Source organism: Hemicordylus capensis, chromosome 5 (assembly GCF_027244095.1).
Source record: "Hemicordylus capensis ecotype Gifberg chromosome 5, rHemCap1.1.pri, whole genome shotgun sequence".
Taxonomy (NCBI): Eukaryota; Metazoa; Chordata; class Lepidosauria; order Squamata; family Cordylidae; genus Hemicordylus; species Hemicordylus capensis.
The window spans coordinates 150,665,362-150,690,332 of NC_069661.1; the positions used below are offsets into that span (position 1 = coordinate 150,665,362).

At 42.3% G+C, this 24,971-nt stretch overlaps 1 protein-coding gene across 7 annotated transcripts in view; it reads right to left on the reverse strand.

Annotated features, from left to right (window-relative positions):
- Nucleotides 1-24,971, reverse strand: part of ORC5 (origin recognition complex subunit 5) — a 145,757-nt gene that overhangs the window by 9,691 nt on the left and 111,095 nt on the right. The window lies entirely within an intron of this gene.

Sequence of the window (24,971 nt, forward strand, 5' to 3'; positions counted from 1 at the left end):
AGCAAGTGCATCTAGTAGACTATGGACCCATTATTTTGTCTGACATGAAGACAGTGTAAGCAGTATAAGTCAAATGTTTACGTTTTGGTCTGAAGGTGGCTTTACCCAACATGGAAAAAGCTGAATCTCCGGTTCCGGGAGTATGGTGTTGAGCCTAATTTCCGGTGGGGGGTGGGGCTAAGCTGACATTGGCTGTCCTGTTTGAGCCCACCAATATTGGAAAATTCCACCCAACTTTTAGTTCCAGAAACAAAATCTGCAAGCGACTTCAGATCTTGGTTACAGATGTCAGTTCCAGAACCAAAGGTTGGGCAGAATAAGCCAACATAGGTGAGTTTGGACAACACAACCAATGTCAGTTTATCGTTCCCCCACACCAGAAATCCAGTTTGCTACCCAACTCTGGAAATGTGAAACTTTGGCTTTTTCCGTGTCATGTGACATTGCCCACAATATGTGCAGAGTGCACTATGACGAGACAACGAACTACAGTGCAATCCATTGCAGTATGTATATTCTCTAAAAAAAAAAGGCACATGAGGATAGTTTTTCCACCAATGTTTTGCAAAGCATTGTGCTCGTGTGAAAACATCCTCATGAGATAATGATTCCTCCATCCTGGAAATGTGGGCTCAAATCCAACCAGTGTTAATTGCACTTACAGTCCCAATGACTGACATTCTCTGAGTGAGAGCTCCACCCTTGCAAGGAGCCAGTAAACTAGCTGTGCTCTAAGTCTGCCTCACAATGCAGCATGTGGGGAAGGGGATAAGGGTCATGCAGCCCTCAGAGACATAATCATGGCAACAAAAAGGGCTTTTGCAGGGAGGCGAGAGAACCAGCGGAGGAAAGAAAAAGCCCCTTATAGTGATGGTTTCACATAAAAATGGCTATGTGTACAAGAGACACTGCTCACCACTTAAAATATTCAAAGAAAGCATACCTGGATACCCCAAGTACATTGTATTCAGCTGGTATTTACTACGTATGATTTTATATTAGCATTTCAAAAGTATTTTGCTTATTTATAGCTATGAAACTGAGTTACTGGGGTTTGCAAATTAGAAGACAACTCATGCTTTGTTCCTAGTACAGTACTTGAGAAAACAAAAACAGACTGAGAAGGACCCAGACTTTTATTCAGAAATGACTTTCACTACAGACATTTTCCTCTATACCTTCCAAATTTTGCAGATTTTAAAACATGTGTATATATGTATGTATGTAGATATTTATGAACCCCTGTAAGTTAAAGGAGAGAAATTGCTCTTCATTCACTCAGGCCCTTATTCAGTCAACGATGAAGCATAATGGAGTAATCTGTTATTACAACTGCTCTTTTACACCCCAGTGCACCATTATTGGCTAATCATTTTTGCAGGGTAGGCTTGCAGCTGGCCTCTTACACTCAGAGACTACCAATGAAAATAGGTCATATTCCACAGCAGGAATGGCATGAGGCTCATAAAAGCTCCCAGCAAGCAGACCAGCTTAGATGACTTGGAGTTGGACCCATCTAAATATTATGGAGGAGGCAGATTCGAAAAATGACCTTGCTGTTGCATTACAAATGTGCCAGCCACTGAGTTAACAACAAATTGTTACCAATTTCCTCTTCTTTCCCTGAAAAGCGGTAAAATAGAACAGAAGGTCAGTATTGTAAAATTGCTCCCTAAATCTTCTGGCTATAAATCTAAAATGGCGTCAGGCTGGATATCAAATTTCTGATTAATGCTTTGAGAATAACATGCTAGAGTAGATACAATGGCTTCGGTCATCATTTAAAGACAAGACAAGGTTGCCTACCCGGGAAGCTGCAGCCTTTGCCACCCGGCTTCATTTTGCAAGGCTCCAATAATAAAACCTCAAGGCAATCCACACACAGATAACTTGTGCCCTGCTCACACATGTAATATTCTAACAGAACAAACCCACCTTCTCTTCTGTTTGAGAAAATCTGCTGGGCTACTTCAGTATTTGCTGTAATTTAAGCAATGTAAAAAAAAAATCTGTGAAAGTTAGCGGGGAAATCTTGAGTGGGAGGACCTTATCAGGCAGTAGATGCAGGGTGATTCTCACTACCCTCAGACATCCTCTGGAGGAAGAGCAACTAGCCCCACAGCTCTTGGAGAAGCTCCTAGGTGACTTGGGTATACATTCTCACTTATTCAACCAAAGCAGTGAGAGAAAGAAATATCAAAGCAGCAAACTGTAAATTAGTTCAGAAGGAAGGCAAAAAATACAACTCATCTCAGTGAGTTTGGTGGACTGGAGAAAATTCCTCCACCAACTGGTGGTAAAAAAGGGTCCACAGTGAAATTCAGCAGTGATCCATACAGTACATAAGTCACCCCCCCCATTTCTCTCCCCCACCCCAGCCAATCACTGCATATCTAGAGAGGCAGTTGTGGCCTGACCCCATGGCTCTGCTGTCTTTCTCCCAAGGCCAGACAGAATGGGGCCCCTATCTGAAGCCCTGGCAAAGTCTTTACTTCAAAACACTGAAGAATTGAGTTGGATCATATAAAGGACAAAAAAAGGACTACATTTGGAAAGTGATACATGCCGTGTCAAACAAATGGTGCCCTTGGCAGAAGAAAAACCAAACCCAAACCCTTCCGTTGTTACCATTTGTTTTTCTTTGTGCCATACCTGACATTTGCAGTACTTCACTGTGACTGAACGTCTGAAAACGCACTTGACAAGGACAAATTCAAACCTAGCTAGAAAAAGCCTGTAACTATTGATAGCCTGTTACAAATCAATAACCCTTCAAACAAAAGAAAATATGGCTAGAAGGTTTTATAAGTATAGGGAATGTGCCTCAAAGGAGAGAAGCATATATGGAAGTTTGGGAGGCATGAAAATATTGTTGGGATTAATGATGAAGAAAAAGCAATGGCTTGAAGAGTAAATGGTTGTTACTACAACACCTGGGGCTTTTTACTTTAGAAAAAAAGACGACTGAGGGGAGACATGATAGAGATCTATAAAATAATGCATGGTGTGGAGAACGTAGACAGAGAGAATTTTTTCTCCCTCTCACATAACACTAGAACCAGGGGTCATCCCATGAAATTGATTGCCAAGAAATTTAGGACCAAGAAAAGGAAGTACTTTTTCACACAACGCATAATCAATATGTGGAACTCTCTGCCACAAGATCTGGTGACAGCCAACAACCTGGATGGCTTTAAGAGGGATTTGGATAAATTCGTGAAGAAGAGGTCTATCAACGGCTACTAGTTGGAGGGCTATAGGCCACCTCCAGCCTCAGAGGCAGGATGCCTCTGAGTACCAGTTGCAGGGGAGTAACAGCAGGAGAGGAGGCATGCCCTCAGCTCCTGCCTGTGGGCTTCCCAGCGACACCTGGTGGGCCAGTGAGTGAAACAGGATGCTGGACTAGATGGGCCATGGGCCTGATCCAGCAGAACTCTTATGTTCTTAAGGTTGTACTTTTAATACCTAAGACCTAAGTTTAGATAAAATAATTTCTTAAAATGTATTACTACCACCATAAATATTGTAGCCAGCAAGTCATATTTTGGGGTAGCACAGAGAGCACCCCTCTACTCCAATGTCTCAATCAGACTGGAACATGGGCTCATGATCCTAGTACCCATTACAACCTGCCTAGTCAAGGGTCTTGGCTCCAAAAGGGTTGATAGGCACAGCTTATGCTGAAAGGGTGCCTTCAGGTTTAAGCTGTCAAGGATGTGCCCACCCCTTGCTAAGGAGGGACACCAGGCTATTCACACCCCACTTCAAAGGCAACTCACTGATGGATGGGATCTCCTCATCTGAGAGAGATAACAGCAAAGCACTCTTGGGAGTAATGCAGATAGAGTGGCACATTTCTTAAACTCTTAATGAATTAACAAATCAGCGGGCAAGGACTCAGTGTAGAGGCGCAGAAAAACTATAGATATGTAATCTTTTCACACGTGGTCTTAAGATAGTCAACCAATCACAGCCCTGTTCACAATGTGCATAACATTTACATAGCTTCCTCCTGCTTTTGTTGGGCAAGCTACCTTCAGAGTGATCAAGTGGCAATAGATTTCTCTGTCTTTAATGAAATCTGCCACCCTCTGGGTAAGCAGAATGGCTTGGAAACTGTCTCAGGGCACATTTCAAGGTATAGCTACCTCTAGCCAAAGCACATAATCTGTTTGTATCACTATCCTACAGACTCTCATACACACGAGTTGCAGCCCTTCACTCCTCTTCTTTGCTTTCCTGCTTGTTCTCTGAGAGGAAACTACCGTGCGAACTTGCAATAAATGCACCAACTTACCGGGGAAGAGAGGTAAACGAACTTCTTACCCTTCTAAGTCTCCTCGCCACTTCTCTTCCCTCTCTGCCTCCCTTCTCACTTCCCAAGCACTTTTCATGGCAAGCCTTAAGCCAGGCTCTGATCTATGAGCCTTAGCCAACCTTATTTACTCTTAATTAGGACCTTAGCTAAATTATTTCCAGTAAGAATCATAGTATCAGCCAAGATTGATTGCATTGCCTAACCAAACTCTTGCCTTCTGTACCCCCATTTTACCCTCAATAAAGCCTTTGAATTATATTCTGGTCTCCGCATTTTTCCAAGATGCCACAACTTGATCAAATTGATACTGGAACTGAACTGCTCCCCAAGTCAAGCTGATTTCCCCAATTCAACCCAAAGGCGTAGTTGAGGTGTCTAGCCAGCACCTCAGGGCAATTCTGGTAACAATATTTAGCTAAGGACTATTTCACACAATACAGTTTTTAAAAACAGACATACAGTGGGTATAGGAAAGAATCACCCCCTTTGATAGACCTTAAATTCTGGTTCCCTTACATCCTGAAATGAAAACACAAAGAAAATTCCCTTCACCAGCTGTACTTATCCAATGCAACCTATAACATCCAACTGAAAAACATCACAACTACAGTCCAGAAAAAGTGTCAGAAATAAAAAACAAGAATTACTGAGATTGAAAAAGGATCACCCCCCCCAATGTCAATATTTTGTTGAACCACCTTTTGCTTTAACAACAGCCTTGAGTCTGTTGGGATACTTCTCTATCAACCTTGCACATCTAGATGGAGCAATATTTGCCCACTCCTCCATACAGAACTGTTCAAGTTCGGTCACATTGGATGGTAGGTGTTGGTGGACTGCTATTCTCCCTGGATCCGGTTGGCCCTCCAAACTGGATGGAAGAGCAAGGAGGAAACTGGTAAGAGAGGTTACCAAGAGGCCAATGGCCACTCTGAAGGAGTTAAAGGACTTCATGGCAAAGAGTGGTTGTTCTGTGCATGTGACAACAATTTCACGAGCGCTCCACAGATGTGGCTTGTTCGGGAGGGTCGCAAGGAGAAAGCCACTTCTCAAGAAAGGCCACATTAAAGCTCGTTTGAGCTTTGCCAGAAGGCACCTTGAAGATTCTGATGCCAAATGGAAAAAGGTCTTATGGTCAGATGAGACCAAGATTGAACTATTTGGCCTCAACACCAAACAGTACACCTGGCGTAAATCCAACGCAGCTCACCATCCACAACACACCATACCTACAGTGAAGCATGGAGGTGGCAGCATCCTGTTGTGGGGGTGTTTCTCTGCCTCAGGGACTGGGGCTCTCGTTAGGGTAGAAGGAAAAATGGATGGGGCAAAATACCGTCAGATTCTGGAAGAAAACCTGCTACCCTCTGCCAGACAGTTGAGGATGGGCAGAAGATTCACCTTTCAACATGACAACGATCCGAAGCACACAGCAAAATTGACCACACAGTGGCTGAAGGAGAAAAAAGTGAATGTCCTCATGTGGCCCAGTCAGAGCCCAGACCTAAATCCCATAGAAAATCTGTGGAGAGATTTGAAGATAGCAGTCCACCAACACCTACCATCCAATGTGACCGAACTTGAACAGTTCTGTATGGAGGAGTGGGCAAATATTGCTCCGTCTAGATGTGCAAGGTTGATAGAGAAGTATCCCAACAGACTCAAGGCTGTTATTAAAGCAAACGGTGGTTCAACAAAATATTGACATTGGGGGGGTGATCCTTTTTCAATCCCAGTAATTCTTGTTTTTTGTTTCTGACACTTTTTCTGGACTGTAGTTGTGATGTTTTTCAGTTGGATGTTATAGGTTGCATTGGATAAGTACAGCTGGTGAAGGGGATTTTCTTTGTGTTTTCATTTCAGGATGTAAGGGAACCAGAATTTAAGGTCTATCAAAGGGGGTGATTCTTTCCTATACCCACTGTAGATAAACTAGTATGCATACATCTAAAAATGTAATATTTGCATTATACAGTATGTGTATCATATACTTATGAATATGATATATACTGACATAGTGGACATGGTAATATATAGTGAAATATAAATGAAATAATGGCAACCAGTGAGGCCCAGTGAATATTATTATTATTATTATTATTATTATTATTATTATTATTATTATTATTATTATTTATTTTTACATTTATATCCACTCTCCCTCCAAGGAGCCCAGAACGGTGTACTACATACTTAAGTTTCTCTTTCACAACAACCTTGTGAAGTAGGTTAGGCTGAGAGAGAAGTGATTGGCCCAGAGTCACCCAGCAAGTATCATGGCTAAATGGGGATTTGAACTCGGGTCTAAAATCACAGCTCATAAATGTTCTGGATAGATTTGCATTTTAAATTTTTATTGGCTTTTATAATAGCTTTTACATTCAAATTACATTCATTTATTTAATTCTATACATATACACCACCCCCAGCACAGTACCTCCAGTGACTGTTGCTGGTGTGTGTCTTATGTTTCTTTTTAGAATGTGAGCCCTTTGAGGACAGGGAGCCATCTTATTTGTTTGTTATTTCTCTTTGTAAACTGCCCTGAGCCATTTTTGGAAGGGTGGTATAGGAATCAAATTAATAATAATAATAATAATAATAATAATAATAAAATATTGACTTCCCGCTTACCTATCTGCGTGGTTCACAATAACTATACTTATAAACCATTGCTATAATAATTCAAAACATACATACTCCACAACACTACTTGATTTTACCCAACCTGCTGTTATTACTATATTTCAAACCCTACTGAAAAGTCCGTATTAGAAAAATAATTCTTTAAGTAAAGCAAAAATGGTTCCCAATCTTTAAAACATTCCAAATTTCCGTCTCTTATAAGTGCTGTAAGCTTTGCCATCTCAGCATATTCCAAATAATGTTCGGGATAGATCTGAAGCAGTCACATATTTTCAACTCAAGTTCTTAAAATGTTCAATTCCTTTATTTGCCACATTTGAATCTTTAGGAGCGAAGTCAATAATCTGATTGACTCAGTAATCCCAATCCTGGCCATTCTCGTATTGTGCTAATGATACAAAGCATGGTCAGAATTGCATCAAGCCAATAATTGTTATTGACTTGATGCATCAGGATGCGGGTGGGGGCTTACCTTTCCTGAAGTGCTGGCTTCTTGAAAGAAACTGGCTGCCTTCTGGCAGTGAGAGCATTTCAAGACACCACCTTTCTATACCAATACAATACCAACCATATTGGTATGGTATCGGATTAGTGGGGGTGGGGCTTACCTTTTCCAAAGAGCTGGATTCTTGGAAGGAATAGGCTGCCTTCCGGCAGCCATAGTGACAGTGTTTCAAAATGCTGCCTTTATTTTCCTGAATCGTCTCCTGATGTTGGAGCGATTTTTCTCCAGGATAGTTTCTGGTGAAAAATGCCCCAATAGGGCTTAGTGTGTCTTGAAACCAGCCCACTGCTTGTATAATATACTTGTCATCCCCCCCAAAGGGAATACTTATCACTTCTTATACGGTATTATACTTACAGCACAACCTGAGCCCTGACCCTAACTGGAATACTCTCCATTGCAAGCTTCACCATCTCCATGTTTGATTCAATCTGCACCTTAAACTGGCAGCAAAGTAACCCAAATACAGCATTTTTGTTTTGTTTTTTTTAAAGTAGCTCAACATTAAAGTTTTTTGGCTGCACTAGTTCAAAGTCAATTGCTGCTGGTAGTTAAATTCATACAGATGTTAAAACCACCAGTATGTAACAAAAAGCACTTTGAAAATCAGATATTTTGAAAACATATTACAGACAAAATGTGCAGAACCAGCCTCATGGAATCACATTCAATGATGCTTGCAGATTTTATACAGGCCTAAAAAGATATGTAGTTAGCAGCAAAGATAATCTATGCTTCATATGTGTGGGAAGTGGCTGCTTAGAAACAAAAACATGTGAATGGTTTGTTCTCACAAGCACTGCTAAGGAATCCCAAGAGTAAGAAACATGAAACAGGTAAGGAAATGTCTTATCTTTGGTGAAGTTCAACCAGTTAAGAAAAGCTGTAGAGGTACACAGAATTTTGAGTTCTGTTTAACTGAAAAGCTTACATATTTTTATACCAATAGAGTGGGTCTGATAAAATATATCACTTTAACTGGAAAAATGACTGTTCTGTCACCCCCCAGATGTGTACAAAGGAAAAGGGTGTAGAGACTAGAAAGGCTTAAAAAAAATCGCCTTCCTTTGTAAGCACTTCTGTTTCCCAACTCATGGCATATGCCTCTGAGTTGAATAGCACATGTGGAGAGGCAGGTGAGGTGAATGACTGTAAAGAAAGGAGGCTTTTATCTCAGTACAATAGATTCCTCTTTGCTTAGAAGTGCCTGAGGAGGCAGGAGAGTGCCATTTAACACACGAGGAATGAGCAAGCACACTTCGAGCACCTCACAATGCCTTGACCAATTAAAAGGTATGGAAATGTATGTGCACATCGCCAATTGGCCAACAATTACGCCAGAATAATTTGTCCACGATTTCTGGTATAAAATGCTCTGAAAATTTAACACTGAGCTACTCAAGAACAATTAGTCCCAAAAAGGAAGGGGTCAAAAGGAAATTTCTTTCTCGCAAAGGGAGGCTCTTATCCATGAAATAAGAAAGTGGTCCAAGGGCAACATATGATGGCCTCTGGAATCTGGTCCAATCATTAGAAGAGTTGAAGGAAATATAAACTATACACTGGTGAATACAGATGGGATAAATGAAGGCATGTCATTCCAGGAGCACAGCACAACTTGTACAGGAGGACCTCGTTGCCCGAGGGGGTTCCATTCCTCACCTACTGCCACGAGTAATGGAACCACAAGTACCAAGGCATTAGGGCTATGAGGAAAGTGGGGGTTAGGTTCCAGGCTGGAGATTAATTTAAGTGCCAAAACGGCCCCAAAATGATCCCCCAAATGGCTCAGAACTTACTGTGGCATGTTCTGTGGGTCCCCAATGTGTCCAAGAATGCCCTCCAAAGGGTAAAATGCCCCCCCCCAAACCATGAAAAGTCATGGGGAAAAGTCTGGGTGTTTTTTTAAATGAACCACAAAATGGATCCTCCTGCGTTCTGAGACACAAAATGGCAGCCAGAAGTGACCTCTGTGGTCACTTCCGGCCCTCTAGGAACCGTGGATACATGGGTTTTAACCCCCTCATATCCACAGATACGGAAAAGGGGTGTCTGTGAGACCCCCGCAGATACGCGGAACCACAAATAACAGTTCTGTGAATAACAAGGTTCTCCTGTATATCAACCATTGTATATATAGTCAGCCATTTGTAAAGGTAAATTCAAACCCATTCAGGCAGACATTTTGCCTGCCCCCTCCCCTCACAAAATGTAGGGCCCTTGATTGGCTAAAGGGACTTTGTTTCTTGCAAGGGCAACCCCTTCCTCCTTGGATTCTATATACTTAAACAAAAGCTCACTTGGTTTGAGATTTGTGCTTCACATGATGATGCTTTGCAATAGTTGCTCTAAAACAGGGTTCCCAACCTTTTTTTAAAAACATGTGTACCACTTCTGCTGCAGACCTTCAGCTCAGGTACTCCTTGGAGATTTTGTGTGTGCGCGAGCACACTTCCAATATTACAGTTAGGATGACAGCCACTCCTGCCTTTCCTCCCAAAGAAAAGGACACAATCACAATCAATATAGTTAATCTGCTTATAGAAAGGGAGTTACTAAAGGCTTCCTCAACCAAGATTACCCTCTATCTACACACAACCAAAAACTACTAATGTATGAATATTTACACATCACCTTTCAATAAAAATGGAGGAAGAGGAGACAAGGAGGAAAATGGCAAGGAGGGCACAGAGAGGGCACAAGAATGAGAAAGTGTTGAAGAGGCAAGGAGCCTTGAAAAGGAGTGGCGGTGGCAGCACGTGCCGGAGAGGAGAAAAGAGGAAGGAAGTTGGCAGAGGATGACACAGGGACAAGGGAGAGCAAGAAGCCTTGATGAAAACAAGGAGCCTTGAAGAAAAGCAGTGGCAGCAAACACAGCCACAAGCACATGCGGTATGCTTCTGGCTGCTCGGCCTCAGTCAGCCAGCCTGCCCACTGCCAACTGATAGCATGCTGCTGACAGAGCTTGCAATTGGCCGAGATCTGACAGAAGGATTTAGGACCAGATGTGGAGGTGGAGGAGGACACCAGTGGAGATGCAGGAGTAGCAGAGAATTCTGGAGGAGACACAGGGGCAGCAGACAGGGGCAGGGAGCTCAATCCAGCATATAGCTGAGCCCCTGCTGAGTACCACCTGGGACTCTTCAAAGTACCACTAGTGGTATCCATACCACTGGTTGGGAACCCCTGCTCTAAACAGTTGTACAAAGGACACAAAGGCTGTAGTCTTCACTGAGGCCTACATGTGACTTGATAGGTCTGAACTCCAGAACCGCCATCTCAACTGCACATGTTGACAATTTCTGTGTGAACTTTACCTCTCTTCTCATCAAACCAGCTATCTTGGGGCCACACACAATCCAATGTTTATTACATGCGAATCTGGCCATTCTTTCATGGAATTCAAAGCAGGGTAGATAAGGTTCCCAGGCAGCTGCCCATCTAGACACTGATCAGACCGAGACCTGCTTAGCTTCAAAGACTGCTGCATCATGTGCCTTCAGACCTTGCTCTGGGACCAACCCCACTGCCTTGTCTCAGACTGCAGGCCTACAATTATGCCAACAAGAGAAGTCTAGTCACAGCACTACAAAGCATGACAAAAACAAGCTCTTTTTATCGAAGACTGCAGCAGCACATATGGGGAGGGAGATAGCACACTGTAAAAGTATCAGCCGACTTGTGGTTCTCAAATGGCATACAGAGCAGGGAAAAACCCAGCCCAACTATTCTCAGATAATATTATCTTACTCTACATATCTACCACAAATCCAGTATCAAGCAAGAGGTAAACTTTAGAAATTAGGTTTACAGAGGGATATATTCTCTCACAAACCCCACAAGGTGTTTTAAAATGAAAATAGTTGCTCTGAGTACAGCAGAGGCCAGAGGCCAATTTTCATGCAGTCTCATAAATTAGTTCAGGATTATCCATGTCAAGACTATCTTGACCTACCATGTTATATACTTCAACTACAGTATAACCCGATTCTTATGAATTACCCATTGGTCAAGGCCTTCACCTTCTTCTATCGCCTACTATATCCCTCATATTCTGTCCTATGAAATATCAGCATTATGAAACCAGTACTGAAGTTTGTCACATTTGAAACATTATTAATTTAGTCTCCCTCTTCACTTATTAATAGACCTTAGCCTTTCCACATTATGACTTCTTGAAAATTGGAAAACGTCCTGCTTCTCATAATGTTTTGGAATAGCTACCATTAACTTATTTGGATTCATATTCTGCACCTGCTTATATATTGTCACAGCAAGAGTCAGGTGAGGCGCTCGTGTGTGTATCTGTGTGTCATCTCCTTATACAGGGCTACCATTGGTTTCCCATTCAGATTACTGATTAGATGTACAGTTGTTAATGCTGAGGAATGTTGCAGCATTTGGTATTCTTCAGTCACTCGCTGGGCCCTGAATCTTTACCTTGCTATGTCTTTTAACATTGTAGAACCTTGCATCGATTTCCGAGTCTTCACAGAAACAAAGGACCACTTCAAACACTTATGCAACACCTCTTTACTATGCAGTTGTATACAGACTGACAAGACTGCATGGAGAAGCGTATGAATCAGACAATACCATCAAAACAGTCTACAGGATTCCAGTGATTGGGGTGGCTGGAAAAAGTGTAGCTGCAATCGTGAAAATGACTTCTGGCTATTTTTCCACTTTAGGTTGACCAGATGCAAATGAGAGGGTTCCTGTATGTTTATGTTTCTAATAAATGTTCCAAATAAATAAATAAATAAATAAATAAATAAATAAATAAATAAATAAGTGTTTAATGATTGCATAGAAAACAAATAGAACAAACAAGAGGGAATTTGGGCAGGTTCTAATTGACATAGAAGGGTGAGAAACCCTTAAAAGTGCTGAAAATCCCTAATTTCTCCTGACAGTTATTTACTAGTGTATACAGTTGAAACAGGTAGGTCCTAGTTCTTAGAAAACGGAGGTCCTTCTGTTTTAGGACCTGTTCTCCAGGCAAACCACTCTAAGAGATTTGTGCACATTATTCTAAGACTGTACTACAATTTTCTCTTTGCGTTCTGCTAGTAAAATTGATTCCTCAGCAGCATTCAAAATCTCTGTGTGTACTATCTGCTATTCCTTGCTCTACAAAAAATTACTTCCGTTTTGCACTTGTACTTTACTATTATCTATAAATTGGAGTAAAACTGTACAAAAACGATTCTGAAGCTCAGATAACGGTAGTAAAATATTGAGAGATGCTCTCACCTATCACTTGCTTGTTGCAATAAATACTAGTTCTTTACACTCAATTGATTTAAACAGCTCTTTAGATATTTTAAAAACTCAGAGAAATATGGAATGTCCAATAAAAGACACTACAGAAGTTCAGTTGCTGAATGTAAGCATACAAAACCAGGTAAGGATCTAATCATTCAATATCTTTATTATTATTACTACTACTACTACTACTACTACTACTACTACATTTATATCCCGCTCTTCCTCCAAAGAGCCCAGAGCGGTGTACTACATACTTGAGTTTCTCTTTCACAACAACCCTGTGATGTGGGTTAGGCTGAGAGAGAAGTGACTGGCCCAGAGTCACCCAGCTAGTTTCATGGCTGAATGGGGATTTGAACTCGGATCTCCCCGGTCCTAGTCCAGCACTCTAACCACTATACCACACTGGCTCCTTACGCTACGTGACCAGATTTCAGCATTATAGTACAAAGTTAATGTTGAATGCAGTTGGTACAGTCTGTCAGATATCACAGTTACATTTAGGTAGAGGAAGTTTACCCAAATCAGGGACATAGCCTTACCTAACTGATTGGGTGGGCCTTCGCCATTGCTTGGTGAATCTTGTATATAATGGCACAAAATTTAGCAACACAAGAAGTAACAAATACAGTCTTACCTGCAAGAAGATAGGTCACATAAAAACCCACAGGTCTTCCCTGTAAGTTCTCTAAAAAGGGTAAAATCAATTTGCTACATGGAGTGCTATAAAATTTACAATGAAGTAAAATATGAGCCAAATTTTCAGTTTCATCTGATCCACAAGAACACTTGTGCAGGTGATAAGGTATCTTTTTATATCTCCCCTCCAGCCATGCTGATGGAAAGACATAACGAGCTAAGGTGAATGCTCTCCAATGGGTTGGACATGACAAATTATAAAAATAACTTGCCGGAGCTAAAATTGAGGTGACCCACCAATTCTTAATACAGTTAGGGAGTTTACTTCTCTCTTGTGATTCGATATCTAGAAGACGTTGTTCTAGAATTCTATTGGCTTGATCAAACCTCACAGCAATTAAAGATTCAGAACAGAGTCCGACTGTCTAAAGTTTTTGCATTAACTTGGATAACCACTTAGAATGGATCTGATCCTCCAGAACGGGGGGGGGGGGGGGGCAATCCACATAGCTGAAATTTTAGCTTTAGCCAACTGAGCACCAAAGAGCAGCTAGGCCATTGACTTGGCTTGAAACAGCTTGATAGCTGCTGGGACAAATTGTCCCCCTTTGGAGTGACAGAACCTTGAGATCATAGTAGAACTCCGCTGGACTGTTTGTGTTATATATCCTAAGTGCACTCCCCCCCCCCCCGCCGGAAGCGTGGAACACCACCCCCAAGTACTTAAAACACTTAACTTGTTCAATCATGTTGCTATTAATTCTCCATCTGTGAGATTTGGGTCGCTTGGCAAAGACCATTACTTTAGTTTTTTGGTAATCAATTAGCAAACGGTCTTCTAAACAGAACTAGAAAAGTGCCTTTAGTGCTTTATTAAGGCCAATGGGAGGTAAAGGTCTAACACATCAGACTTCTGGTCTAAGAAGTATGAACGGAGACTCACTCTTTCTTATTAGCAATGATATTATTGTATATATGTTTTTTTGGGGAAAAATTAAAATATTTTGAAGAAAATTAAGTTTTATCCAACACGACTTCTTCGCTTGATGATGTATTCAAAGATTATTCTGATTTAACATAGCTTTTTCACAGACCACTACCCATTGAGGAATACATGTGAAAAACATAATTTCTCTCTCACAGCGATGCTATTTCATGGAGAAAAATGTGCTGAAATTAGTCCTTAAAGAAGGAGTTTAAGCTCCAAGTGAAACAGTGCTTTATTATAATTTGGTTACACAACTGGTGGCTTAGAGTTCTTCAGCTGCACAAAAAGTTCAGTAATAATGTGCAAATTTGCAAAAAATTGCTTTATCATAAGGAGAGGAGAGCTGGTCTTGTGGTAGCAAGCATGACTTGTCCCCATAGCTAAGCAGGGTCTGCCCTGGTTGCATCTGAATGGGAGACTTGATGTGTGAGCACTGCAAGATATTCCCCTCAGGGGATGAAGCTGCTCTGGGAAGAGCAGGTTTCAAGTTCCCTCCCTGGCTTCTTCAAGATAGGGCTGAGAGAGATCCTTGCCTGCAACCTTGGAGAAGCCGCTGCCAGTCTGTGAAGACAATACTGAGCTAGATAGACCAATGGTATGACTCAATATATGGCAGTTTCCTATGTCCTATGTAAAAACATTGCACACCTGACTTTTGGCTTAGGATGCTAGAAGGGAAAAACTAAATGCTTTGGCAGCAGTACCAACAGGGTTAAGGAAGAAGGGATAGGTTAAAGGGGTGTGGCACAGCCCCACCCCCCCGGGCACTGAAAAGCTTGTTATAGATCTCATTTGGTCTCTGAGACTTTAAAAGGCACTCTCCACACTACATTTTCTAAACGTTTTCCCCATATAACCATGAGAGCTAGAAACATTTACTTTCTTTCTTAAAAAATGCAAATAGTCTCAAGATTTCATATATGTCACCTACCAGTTACTCAGATTAGTTTCTACATACTAGGGTGATCAGATGCAAAAACAGACAAGACTCCTATGTATTTAACAGTTGCAACGTTACATAATGCTGGGATGTTTAATAGTTGCTGTGCAGGGCTGTCCTTAGAGAGCCCTGGTGGGGTGTGGGGCCCGGAGCAAATCAGATAGTGCGGGGCCCCCTTTCAGTTAATTCAGTTGGGGGTTAAAAGAGCAGGGCCTGGGGCGGTCACCCTGCTTGCTATGCCCTAAGGAAAGTCCTGTTGCTGTGATGAACACACACATGATTTGAACAGTACACCTAATGGCGCAGTATGTTTTAAAGTTCAAATTCAGGCCATGGTTTCTTTAAGAATTTCGACCCAGCCACTAATTGAATGCAGTGATGCATCCCCTAGTAATTATGCCACATCCCGCTTTTAAAGCACGGACACATTGACATAATTAGTAACTATAGACAAATCAGAGATGCTTCTCAATATTAGGTCTTCAGCAACACACTTCTAAACAAAATTACCTTCATAGAAAATCATGCTTAATGTATATGGCTCTCTTTTTAAAAACAAAGTGTGAAAAGCATGTGTTAATTGCTGCCTATTTTTAAAGGATTATGATAATTAAATGTTGAAAGGGTATTGATCCAATCTGGCACAAGGAAACAAGATATTAATAAAGCCTAATTACGAAATACCACCCACACCCCAAGAAAACTTGCCTGCTTGTGTTTTGAAATATATATATATTTAAAAAGCAATTTTATGGAAGGCTAGGTATACACAATATGCGGGGAGGGGGGCTTAGTTTGAAACATGATACCTAAAAAGAGCAGCACCATGTTCCATATGAAGCATCTCTCAATACTTCCAGCCTGAATTAAGAGCCAGTATGATTCAGACAGATAGTTGAATTTAGGTATTGGAGGCTAAGCTAAATTGCAGAGTAGTCAAAGTCACAATGGGTCGGACAACCTCAAGTCCATCTTTAAAAGGTCAATATTAGCTAGCACTACAAGGTTCAAAAGTAAAAACACCTTTTTAAAACACTGTTTATGAATGAAGACAAAAAAGGAAACATCAGTCACAGTTCCCTTAGATACAGAGTTCAGTATAGACTGCCAGAAGATATCCCAGAAGATACAAACATAAACAATTCAATAGTATTGTTTATGGTAAACTTTATGGTAAAACCACTACAGAATAATTTCAGCCTTAAACTTTACAGAATAGTAATAAACAAGTTTCCTCAGATGCAACTCCCAATGAGTTCAAGGGAAATTAATAGCTAGCAAGTGTACTTAAGACTGCAGCCTTAACATGACAGAGAATTGCTCCTTATTTTGGTAGTAAAATACAGATGTTTATGAAGACTATCAGAACTGGAAAATTTGTAGAGGCATACAAGCCAACTGAATTTAAAAAGGGATGTCATGTCAGTCTATTGAAGCACAAATCAAAGAATCCTGTAGCACCTGAAAGACTCATTTTTGGGGGCCTGAGTTTTCATAGACTATACGGTATAATATTGGAACTGTTGCATTCAAGGTACCATTGAAATATGGAGGTTGTCTGCTGGCAGTTTTTGGTGAGCCACCCCCAAAGAGACAGTCTGCCTTTCAAGAAGCATTCATCAAACATTATTGTCACTTTGGGCCCTCAGCGCCGAGGAACTTACAGCTTTTTCTGTAACTAAAAGTTCCTTCCTCCTTCCATTGCAGGTGTGGGCATTACTTAATAAATGCTGGATTTGTACAAGCACACCTTATAATAGTTCTTACCTCTCCTTTTGTAAAGTAAAGTTGTGCCACTGAGTCGGTGTCGACTCCTGGCGACCAGAGCCATGCGGTTTTGTTTGGTAGAATACAGGAAGGGTTTACCATTGCCATCTCCCATGCAGTATGAGACGATGCCCATTATAGATGTTTCCCATAGTCTGGGAAACATACCAGCGGGGATTCGAACCGGCAACCTCTTGCTCCCTTGGTAAGTTACTTCCCTGCTGCATTGTACTGTCTCTAAATTCCCATGTCCATTTGCACAGTGAAAAAGCACTTCACCAAAATTGTGCAGTGTTTTAAGTGCTAGGAAAGATAATTTTTCAAGAGCTACCACTACAAAGTTGTTAGGGTCACTTGGACACCTGAAAATAGATATAATCCATCGGGAAGAACTGCTTTGAGGCACCCCCTCCCGCAAAGCTGGGCATTACATCCTTTTCAAGGTGGTGTGTGACCAAGCAAGTTTTGCTGAGACTTGGACAGAACTGGCAAACTATTATAGAGAAGAAGCTGAAAGACAGAGTCGCATATTAAAGGATTACTAAGGCACTTGCTTTTCTTCAGTACTTTGCTTGGGCGGAAGTGTCACGCAGAGATCGAAACTCACAAGTCACAAACGCTTCGGCGGAATGATCACAAACGAAACGACCAATGAGCATTCTCACTGCACAGTGCTGCACTTTGCCCAGAGAAAGAGAAGCCCCTTGAGCCCTGCACCATCTTGGAAGATGTGAGTGCTGGGATGTGCGGCTCTTCCCAGTGCTTTCTCTCTTATCTGGAGCCCTTAAGCGGGGGCTCAGTCTCTCTTAAAGGGCCCTCCCAGCACTGAGAACAGTGCAGTACTGTGCGGAGGTCAACTCAGTAGGAAATGGCTCTCTCATTTAAGGTTCCCACAAAGTGGCTCCCACTTGAAAACTAGTGAATATCACTGGACCGAGCGCTTGTTTTTGTCTCAGTCTTGCTCAGAATGAAGGCTAAGTTCCAAAATGGAGGGAAGGCTGTCTTGTAATAAAGCTAGGGGGGTGGTAGTTCCCATGTAATTTTTGAGTTTATTTACTGCACAGCTTTCAATAGCTTTTATAGATATTAGACGTATTTTGTTTTTAACTACTGTTCCTTGCCTTGAGAAACATCCCTCCACTGAGGTAAGGGACCTGCAGGGGCTGCTGTACAACTTCAAAGCAGCCTCAACAGTATAGCAACGATGCTGCTGCACTGAGACTTTTAAGCGCTTCTAGGCAGCAGCATGACACTCTTTCCCCTTGTTGCCAGCAGCCCCTTACTGTAGCTCACTGGAGGACTGGACACAATGTAGACCATCATGCTGAAACACAGATGTGGTCCTGACTCACCATTGCTGCCTTCATCTTGCCTGCAGTATAGCCAATGAAGCGGATGGATAGCCTGTCTGCAGCTGATAAGTGCCTAACAGTCACACCCTACGGGAGCATTTTCTGGCCACGGGACATGTTGAACTTGGAAGAGAGGCAGGGATGGTGGGTTGCAAGATAATGGGCCACAGGAGGAGCCCTGGAGAGGGGAGTAGTGCCGCAGGATGGCAGCAGAGGCCCAGAAAGGAGAAAACCGAGAGAGGCAGCTTGACTTTCTAAAAGGAAGTGGCTGGGGACTTTTTTTTTTTTTTTTTAAATTACAATTCTATTCTGCCCAAAACTTGTGTCTCTGGGCGGTTTACAATTAAAATAATTAAAACATCAAATCACTCAACAATTACAATCATTTAAAATATTAAATTTTTTAAAAAACATTTAAAACCCAGTATTAAAAAAACTCTCTCTCTCTCTCTCTCTCTCTCTCTCTCTCACCATAGATCTGATTAAAAGCCAGGGTGAAAAAATGTGTCTTCAGTGCCTTTTTAAAAGTTGCCAGAGCTGGGGAGGCTCTTATCTCAACAGGGAGTGCATTCCAAAGTCCAGGGGCTGCAACGGATAAGGTCTGTTCCCGAGTAGCTTTCAGATGAGTTGGTGGCACCTGCAGACGAATCTCTACAGATGATCTTAACAGGTGGTGGGGTTCATGGCAAAGAAGACATTCTCTTAAATATCCAGGGGCTAAGCTGTTTAGAGCTTTATCAGTAATAACCAGCACCTTGTATTTTGCCCGGAAACATATTGGCAGCCAGTGTAGTTCTTTGAACACAGGAGTAATATGGTCTCTCCTAGATGACCCAGAGACCAATCTGGCTGCCGAATTCTGAACCAACTGCAGTTTTCAGACTACGTACAAAGGCAGCCCCACATAGAGTGCACTGCAGTAATCCAGCCTAGAGGTTACCATCATATGTACTACCATTTTGAGGTAATTCATCTCAAGAAACGGACACAGCTGGCTTATCAGATGAAGCGGATAAAAAGCACCTCTGGCCACCACCCCAACCCGGGACACCAGGGAGAGGTTCGGATCCAGAAGTACCACCAGACTGTGAACCTATTCATTCCACGGGAGCGTGACCTCATCCAGAACCGGCATATCAAAATTGTCCCCCAAGTTCCTACCCCGCACAATGAATACCTCTATCTTATCTGGATTCAGCCTCAGTTTGTTATCCCTCATCCAGCCCATTACTGCCTCCAGGCAGGCATTTAGGGACATTATGCCTTCTCTCGATGTTGACATGGAGAAATAGATTTGGGTGTCATCAGCATACTGATAACACCCTGCACCAAATCTCCTGATGATCTTTCCCAGCGGATTCATGTAGACGTTAAACAACATCGGAGACAATATGGAGCCCTGAGGGTCACCATAGGAAAGTTCAGATTTTGAAGAACAACAGTCTCCAAGAGACACCATCTGGAATCTGCCAGTGAAGTAGAAGTGGAATCATTGCAGAGCAGTGCCTTCCACCCCCAGTCCCCTCAGATGTTCTAGAAGGATGCTATGGTCAACAGTATCGAAAGTCACCAAGAGATCCAGAAGGACCAACAGAGTCACACTCCCTCTATCAATTCCCAATTGAAAATCATCCATCAGGCCGACCAAAGCAGTCTCCACCCCATAGCCTGCCCGAAAGCTAGTTTGAAATGGGTTTAGATAATCAGTTTACTCCAAGACCACCTGGAGCTTGCCCAGCCATGGAAGGTTGGAGGCAGACCTGTAGTTGTTTAACTCTGAGGGATCCAAGGCAGGCTTCTTCAGAAGCGGTCTAATGATTGCCTCCTTAAGACAAGGAGGCATCCTGACCTCCCTCAGAGAAGCCTTTATGATCTCTACCAGGCCCTCTACAACAGCTTCCTTGCCAGATTTTATAAGCCTTGTCGGGCAAGGATCAAGAGGGCAGGTGGTAGGCCGTACCATTCCTAGCAACTTGTCCACTTCCTCAGGGGTCATGAACTGAAACTGATCCAAGATCACCACATAAGAGGAGCTGTTGGACACCTCAGCATCAGATTCAGTAACAATTGTGGAGTTTGACTCTAAGTCGGCCAGGACATGGGCAAGCTCCTATGAGAGTTTGGGGAAAAGTTAGAAATGTGTTTAAAATCACACACTTTCCCATTTCTTTTGTGGGTTGGGTGGTAGGTAGCACCCATCATGCCCTACCACACAACCCACTTTGGTGTCCCTAGGAGCTTCCCATGCAGAACAATGGAGTGTCTGAATTTCCCCATCATTCCCTATGGCCAGAAAAAGCTGCCAAACTTGTTCACTCACAGAGTGCAATTCATTTTGCTACCCTGCCTTGAAAAATACTGCAGAACCACACAGTAAAGCTAATCTAACCCTCCCAACACAGAACACACATTTCAAACACAGTCCAAATGGTCAAAAAAGAATCACTGACCCAGAATCCACTGCCAGCCATAGTGCCTGCACTGCAGCAACATCATTGGCACAAGTTGCTCTCTCACACACAATTATGATTTCTTATGTTCCTAGCATTGCAACAACTGCCACAACACCCTTAGCAGCAAGCATAGCCATAAGGCTCAACTAGAGCAACTCCAGCCACATTTTGATTGAGTACACTTTGCAATGCAGGTTGCAGAGCAGACCAGAGCAGTGAGGGAAGCACTTAAGGGTCAAGGCCAGACATGGAGCTCATCACAGCAACCCCTAAGAAATATTACAAAGAAAGAGAGAGTGAGCGCGCTACCACTGTCCATTTCTTGCCACAACACTATCTCACAAACAAAACAAACCACAACTCAAGGAAGGCAGGCACCCAAGTCCTGCCTTTGTCAATCTGAGATCTAGCAAAACCAGATAGTTACAGCAGCAATAGCACAGCATATTATACTCAATGCTGAGAAAAGAAAACCCCCCAAATCAACCCTTGCTGGATTCCTTCCTCCTCTCCTGATGTATTCTCTTCAAGAGACTCGAAGGGCTCTCTCTGCTGCCCAGTCCCTTTGAATACATTCTGAAATTCCCTCCAAAAGCTTTCCCCCTTCCCAGCCAATTGGGGCCCAGTTGCCCATGACAACACTTGATTTCTATAACAGGCCAAGCAAGAAGATGACAAGCCAATCATAAGCCAGTGCCACAAAACCAATCAGCAAAGGGAAAACAGGCCTCCAAAAAAGCGCTCGAAATGTCAAAACGTTTTGATCAAAATTGGGTTGTTTTGTTTCGAGCACAAAATAGGCCCTTTATTTAGAGGGTGTTTTGTTTTGAGCTCAAAATGGCCTGTTTCAAGTCAAAACATTTTGATGTGGAAATGTTTTGCACATCCCCAGTGGGAGCTGTGATATGAGCAGACCCCCTCCCCACTTCAGTTAGAGGATGTTTTTGAAGTGTGAGGGGACTCTAAACAGTTCTAGTAAATGACCAGAAGGACTAGGAGCCTGAAGTTAGGACCCCCTCCTCCCAGGGATGCAAAGACAGCGATGCTCCCAAATTCAGGGAGATTCGACCTGGCTTGCTATTTTTTAAAAAGAAGACACTGGACAATGAGAGCTTTGGTCTCAGCAGGGATGATAATATGTTTGGATTACTTCTAGACTTTGCAATTTTATATCAGGAACCCTTAGAGAGCTGGTATAGCATACTTTAGCCAAAACACTGCGCTATGAACTAGAAAAAGTCTTCAGTTCAAGTCTCACCATGGTTTAAACTACCTAAGTAGCCTTAACGAACCCTGACCCGCTCTACCGGCAACATTGGGGTAGTAATACTGGCTTGCTTTACAGGAGTATTTTTAGCATTACTAAGATAACTAAGCAAAGTGCTTTGTACAGTCTTACATTATTATTCAGAAAACTGCACCAGTATGTTCAGAGTGCATGATAGATTCTGTCTGCTTGACTTGGCTACTACCATTTTACAGTGCTCAAACTCTATTTAAGGAATCAACAAAGCAAAGTTAGTATTACATGGTGTGTGTGTCTACACATGCTTGAAATGCTTATATTTACCTGCTGCCTTAAAAAGTTAGCAGATGAAATAAAAAGAGATGCCAGAGCGATTCACCAATTTTTAAAACAGGGTTCCGATTAGCAAGGAAAAGGGAAATTAGCATGAACAAGATGCTGGAAAATGGAAAGTCTGTCCACAGCAATTGTGCACAAGCTGGCAGCCGCATATGTTAACGAGCTACACAGTTTTGTGCACACATGTATGCTCCCAGGAGGTGATTCCTGCACCATTTTTCTGTAGAGGACTGTGTAAAAAACCTGCCTTAGTGAGCAGACCCTGCTATAATCAACATGAGCAAGGCAAGAGGAATCAGGCCTTTCTTACAATATAAATATATGCTGCAGGGGTGGGTGTGGGTAGGTTTCCACATTAATAACAGGCACTTCTAAAGTAATAATCACCTTCCATGATGTAAAGCTCTTGGTCCTGCTTGTACTAATTAGCCATGAAATATTAATAGAAGTTTAACCTCCTCATCTCTTTAAATACACATGCAGCACATAATTGGAAGACATTTGAGAATAGCCTCTTCAGCTAAAGCCGGCTGAAAAGCAATCCATTTGCTATCAGTTGTCCAGCATTCCCAGTTTTGTTCTGATGAAAGCAAGCCATTACCAGCACATAAATAGGCATGAAACTCTGCTACCACTTCATTTCAACACATGCTACTTTTCAAACACTACTTATGTAAATCAGTCTCTAATTGCTGACTGATAAAAGCGGGTGGGTGGGTGAGGGGAACACACAGAAGCTTTGCGTTTGAAGTTGAAGTTATATGAAGTACAAGGCATGCTACTGAATCAGCCCAGAGAGACTGTGCTGCCAATCTGTATGGCCACATATACATTTTCAGTTCAATTAAAATGTCCTGAAGCTACTGGGAGCACAGACCTAGGCACAGGTTGAAAGAGGGCTCTCTCATGGTGGATGCCTGCAGAGACTGTTGGGGCTAGAGGCCACTATAGGGACAGAGGGGCTTCTCAAAACATGGTGCTTCATTAAACAGCTAATATGTGAGCCAGACCTAAGTGGCTGCCAACATTAAGCCAGCATTATCGCAACAGAGTACATTTTGCTATAAACTCACTGGTAAAAAGTAAAGTAGTGCCGTTGAGTCGGTGTTGACTCCAGGCGACCACAGAGTCCTGTGGTTGTCTTTGGTAGAATACAGGAGAGGTTTACCATTGCCATCTCCAGCGCAGTATGAGATGATGCCTTTCAGTATCTTCATATATCACTGCTGCCTGATATGTTTCCCATAGTCTGGGAAACATATGAGCGGGGATTCGAACCAGCAACCTCTTGCTCCCTAGGCAAGTTACTTCCCTGCTGTGCCATTAGCTGGTAGTTGCAGCTTAAAGGACTTCGTATAAAACTTTATTATTGGTATGGTTGGAACTCAAATTTCTCCAAAGCGCAATCTGAATGAGGATTTCCGGGTTTCTGCCAAGGAGAAACTGCAGTTCAGAGGGATCTCTCATGGTGGATGCCTGCAGAGACTGATGGGGCTAGAGGCTGTTCCTTTTGAGTTGCCTGAAGAGACTGATGCCTGCAGAGACTCTGGATGCCTGCAGAGACTGATGGGGCTAGAGGCTGTTCCTTGTGGGTTGTTCCCAAAGAGAAACTAGGGAGAAATTTTCTGGGACGGTTTCTCCATATCCCTAACTTAATTAACCTTACTACAAAGGGCAAGACACGGCACTAGGGATTTTTAACGTCCTACGGGGTGGCAGTGTACTTCTCTAATGCTCCGTTTGTTCCTTGGCTGGAGGTGGCCAGAAGTAGCTGGCGCATGCTGCCATGCGCACATGCACCAGCTACTTCCAGTCAAGGAACAAATGGGGCGGCAGGGAAGTATGCTGCTGCCTCGTAGGACGTTAAAAATACTGAGCGCCGGCAGGGGGAAAGCGGAGGGAGGGATAACTACACCTTCTCCCACCCTTAAAGCGAGACACAAACCCCTGCCATCGAGCCACCCCTGCCTGGCTCTGTGCACATTCCTACACTGCACTGCTACTAAGGAATTCTCAACCACTGTACTGTGTATACAAAAACATAAACAACCCCTACATCAGGAAAATCTACCATTTTACAGTCACATCTCGAGCAGCCCTTAGCTGTTACAAAACCTTTAACCTCTCTCTGAAACTACTTCATATATTTAGGTAAATTATACTGAGGACACCAATTATTCACTTGCAAGGAAAAAACAAGATTCATTTATCAGAATAACTTGGTGTCTCACCAAGGATCTTCTGTAAAAATTAGAACAATACATCGTCATAGATGTACACAGTATATTATTTTAAAATAATATGCTTTTAAAGTATATTATTATTTAAAGTTTTAAAGCTTCGGGTTTTAGAGCTTTTATTTGTATTTTAAATTGTTTTAATCATATTAATGCTTTAACAGTTGTTTTTAGATTGTGAACCACCCAAGGACATTTTTGTATGGAGATGTACTAGAGATGTACTAAATAAATCAACACAGAATAAATAAATAAATAAATAAATAAATA